At 39.2% G+C, this 4,975-nt stretch overlaps 1 pseudogene; it reads right to left on the bottom strand.

Annotated features, from left to right (window-relative positions):
• Positions 1-592: 592 nt before the first annotated feature.
• On the bottom strand, positions 593-1,062 carry LOC124525917 (succinate dehydrogenase [ubiquinone] cytochrome b small subunit, mitochondrial-like; annotated as a pseudogene).
• Between the last annotated feature and the right edge of the window lie 3,913 nt (positions 1,063-4,975).

Genomic DNA, 4,975 nt, shown 5'->3' with positions numbered 1-4,975 from the left:
TTCGAGCCCCACGATGGGCTCTGTGCTGACAGCTCAGAGTCGGGAGCCTGCTTCAGATTCTGTGTCTTGCTCTCTCTCTGCCCCTCCCCTGCTCACACTCTGTCTTTCTCTCAAAAAATAAAAAATAAAAATAAAAAAAAACATAAAAAAAATAAACACTGACTGATTTTCTGCAAAGTCTTTACTTATGAGTTAACAATCTTTCCCTTTCTCTGTCATTCCCAGGACAAATACAGAAGTTTGATCATTTATTGATAACAATAAAGCTGAATTCCCTTCAAGAGTTTGATTAGCTAAAAGGCAAAAAGCTCATATATGATGTTTAGTTATCCTGTGAGTCTTGTGAGAAGCTGGGAGACAACCCCATAAGCTCACCAGAATAAGGAACCCGGTCTCCAAATTTCTTGGATACAATTCCTCTTGAACCTTTTCCCCAAAGACTAAATTCTAAAAATAACCAGGTGATTAGGAGAAGAGGTTTGTCTCACCATTGGACTTACCTGTTATGGCCTCTTTATCGTGAGTTGAATGGTGTGACAGAGCAGAGGCAAAGAGGTGTACAATCAGTTCTCAAGGTGTTGAGTCAAAAAGGTTAGAGCTTCCACGGTGTGGCAACAGCTTTGCAGATGCCCACATCATGACAGTTGAAATAACAAAGCCCAACAAAGGTGGAAGCCGAGAGGACCCAAACACCTGCCTTGGCAGCTTTTTGTAAAGCATCTCCTCGACCATAGTAACCACTTGTCCAAGGCCCCAGTGACTATGGAGACTGAGGGCTGCAATCAGGGGTAGTTCATCACAGAACCAGGATTCAAATAAGCAGCTGGAATTAGGCCCAGGAGCAAAACACTGCCAACCCTCTCACCAGTCCAGGGGAGAGATGCAGCCTTGGAACCCCAACGGCGGTTGGGTTGAATGTGCTGTGTTCTACACCATCCTGGGGCAGGTCAGTCCTGGAGAAATGCTGAGACACGAGCCAAGTCTGACCACTGGGATTCGTAGCAACAGAGCTCAGCCTCCTCGGGCACTGCCCAAGACACGCAGCCTCCAGAGACTCCCCATCTCTCTCCTGAAGGCTCAAGGTCACCCCCAGATTTAAAAATTTTTGTTGCTCTAGTGGATGTGTAGAGATATCAGATTGTAGTCTTAATTTACATTTGTCTGCATGCCAATGGTAGCACATCTTCATATGCATATATCTTCTTTTGTGAAGCCCCTGGCACTGTTTTGATTTGCAGCTTGGGGCCTTTTTTTCTGTTTCTCAAACACTACTAACTTGTTCCTCCTCACTATCCTTGACTTGTTTTGCATTTGCTCTGAAGTTCTTCCAGATTGTCTCAGACTGACTCCTTTTCATCAGTGAGATCTCATCTCAAATAACACCTCAGAGAAGTCTTCATTTTTCATCACCTTACCCTCTATGGTTGTCTTTAGAAGACTTTTATAACTGCCTGCAATTATCTTATTTCTGTATTTGTTTATTTTCTTTTGTTTCAGAAGTTTTAAAAAAGTTTATTTTGAGAGAGAGAGAGTGAGAGAAAACAAGTAAGGGAAGGGCTGAGAGAGAGGGAGACAGAGAATCCCAAGCAGGCTCCACCCTCAGCACAGAGTTGATGCGGGACTCGAACCCATGAACCGTGAGATCATGACCTGAGCCAAAATCCAGAGTCTGACGCTTAACAGACTTAGACACCCAGGTACCCCTATATTTGTTTACTTTCTTATCATTTGCCTATTTCCACTGGGATGTGAACTCCACAAGATTGGGTCTTTGTCTGGTTTGTGGTCAACGAGGAAAATGAAACTATATAATCAAAGACTGGATACAACCATATGACCTCCTGAAAATCCATTAGTCGAAAGCCTGGGAAGCATTATTTAAAAGCTGCAGTATTAGATTGTTAGTGCATTTTTAAAAGTGCTTTATTGCTGCCGTTAAGAACAGTACATGGGCCACTGTAAGTGCTCAATAGGTATTTGCTCAACAAATGGCAGTGCAGAGTTCACAAAGTGCTCTCATAAGAGTCTCACTTCAATCGTCCATTTATTCCATTCACATTTGCTGAAAACTATGGAAATATGCCAACCATTATGAGGATATAAAGAGGAATAATTATTCCTCCTCTCAAGTTGCTTGTGATATTTTTTTAAAAAATGAGTTCTTATTGCAATATTAATATATGTTAATGATAGAAAGTTAAATAGTACAGAAGAGAAAGTCACTGCTTCTTCTCAGAGATAACCATTATTAGTAGTTTCCTTTGTATCCATCTAGAATGTAGACAATTATACACATGTACACACACACGTACACATATACAGACACACACACACACATCCCCCAAAATGGCATCTTAAGAAAGCATAGGGGCTTTTTTTTCCAAAAATTGTAATGTTTATTTTTGAGAGAGGGAGAGAGAGTGAGTGGGGGAGGAGCAGAAAGAGAGAGGGAGACACAGGATCCGAAGCAGGCTCCGGGTTCTAAGCTATCAGCACAGAACCTGAATCAGGGCTCGAACCCACGACTGTGAGATCATGACCTGAGCTGAAGTCGGATGCTTAACTGACTGAGCCACCCAGGTACCCCAGAAAACATAGTTTTTAAGTTGTTCATGATGTTATGGTGGAAGCTAGGGTTGCCAGACTTAGTAAATAAAAATATAGGGAGCTCAGTTACATTTGAATTTCAGACAAACAACAAAAATTTTTAGCATAAGTATGTCCCAAATATTGCGTGGATATACTTCTACTAAAATGTTATTGGTTGCTTAGCTGAAATTCAAATTTAACGGGTTACCCTGTGTTTTACCTGACAATCCTGGGTGGAGACAGATGTTCCAAATGATCAGTTACAATATGGTGCTATATTTTCAGTAACAGAAGTCAAGACACAGGTTGAGGGACCACCGAGGAGAGACTGACTCACTCTGCCAGGCAAAAACAGCAAAAGCAGACTGTTGCACTGGGACCCAATATATGGATAGGAGCCTGATAGATGGAATTAGAGAAAAAGGTCAGGAAAGAGCATATGCAAATGAAAGCTGTGGAGAGATTGGGCAGATTTGGAAAATAGTATGACATTTAATGTCAGAGAGGTTTTAGGGCCCAAGAAATTCGTGGGGATAAAATAGCTGGGATAGGAAGAAGGTAAAGGGAAAATGGGATCAGATTATGATAGATTCTATACACAGGTCAAGAGGGGAGTTATTCTGTAGACGAGCATTTGCCAGACTCTTCTTACCTCAGCCTTTAAAAAAAGAAGTTGTGGAACCCCTTTCATAGAAATATGTAATCTTTCAAATCCTTTTTGAATTTATTTTTTAAATCATTTTTATGGTATATTGTAATTGAGCGAACCGAAGCAAAATTATATAGCTATTGTATTATGAAGTTTTTTTTAAATACGCTCCTGAATGTCAGTAATATATGGAGACAAATCTTGAGTATTCCCCAATTAACAATGAATGCATGCTGCTTAATTTACTTTTAATTCTGTAATAAGTTTGATTTGTCAACTAATAAATTAGGATGTGACATATTATACAGTTTGGCTTTGAGGCCAAGTATATACGAAAGTGTGGAAGTGAAATTTAATATTGTTCTATGGCATCAGAAACCGTTTATATTCTTTTCACGACCTGATGTGTGGAATTCTTGCCCTTTTGCAATTTAAGAGAACAGATTTGTTTTTGTCTTTTAATGTTTTGTTTCTTTTTTTTTTTAAGGTTTATTTATTTTGCGAGAGAACGAGAGAGGAGAGGTGAGGCAGAGAGAGAGAGGGAGTAAGAGAATCCCAAGCAGGCTCTGCACTGCCAGTGTGGAGCCCTACTGCAGGGCTTGAACCCGCAAACCATGAGGTCATGACCTGAGCAAACCAAGGGCTGGCTGCTTAACCAGTTGAGCCACCCAGGTGCCCCTAACATTTTGTTTCTTAATGACAGGATAGGAGACAAGGTTTCAGACTTTTCTTGGTAAATAACACATGGCTTGGTATGCACGGGATTTTCATCCAGCAGAGTAAATTACATTCCAGTCAAAGGGAAAAGAATTGCCACTATATTCCCTCTTTTTAACACTGTTTTTGTAATTACTTGATGCACCTTCAAAGCTTTTGATAAGAATCATGCAATTTACAGATCTATTGATGTACATGAGGCAAATTGGTATTATTATAGTTTTTTCTCCCATTATCTTGTTATATTGCAATATTTATGTTCTACAGGCTTTCTGTCTTTAACCAGTGGTTATACAGCTTAGTGAATTATAAAGCTAATGTCCTTAAAACCACCATTCATGTCAGAAGACAGAGATTTTCCTCCACATGTTCTGTCCCAGTCTCAACTCATCCTTCCCTCGTGACAAAGCACTATCTTAACTTTATGATATTTACTTCCTTATTTTTCCTTACAGTTTTATAATCCAAGTGTGCTAGACTTGAGACTGAATTCTATAGTTTTGCCTGTTGTTTTTTTGTTTTGTTTTGTTTTAAGGTTTGCTTTTTGAGTCTTTTAATTTACAGGTTTCCTCTTCATATCTCTTGTTTTTCTCTTTGCAATTATTTGTTCTAGAAACATGAGAATTACTCCTGTAGCTGCCCACAGTCTAGATTTGTTGATTATATTCCCCTTTTAACATGTGCCTCGGTCCTCTTATTCCTATAAATTGGTGTTTGGATCTTGAGGCTTAGTGAGATTCAGACTTAATTGTTTTAGCAAGATCATTTCACAGTTGGTGATATATTCTTCATTAGGACGCACATAATGTTTGATTGTCTCTCTTTTGTACCCTGAGCCACTATACATGCTTAATGTTCAGATGATTTAGTTATTTAGGGGTTGCAAAAGGTAATATTCTTATTCTCACTTTTCTTCTTCATTTATTTGTTGGAAATCATTTATAAAGAGAAACTTTGCCTCAACTATTATTTGATTATGTAGTATAAAGTTCACATAGGAAAGGCAGGTTAAAGAATTCT

The sequence above is a fragment of the Lynx rufus genome, unplaced genomic scaffold (genome assembly GCF_022079265.1).
Source record: "Lynx rufus isolate CCGP_SWC_20201006 ecotype Redwood Valley unplaced genomic scaffold, mLynRuf1.p SCAF_5, whole genome shotgun sequence".
Taxonomy (NCBI): Eukaryota; Metazoa; Chordata; class Mammalia; order Carnivora; family Felidae; genus Lynx; species Lynx rufus.
This window is presented reverse-complemented; position numbering and strand designations above follow the sequence as displayed.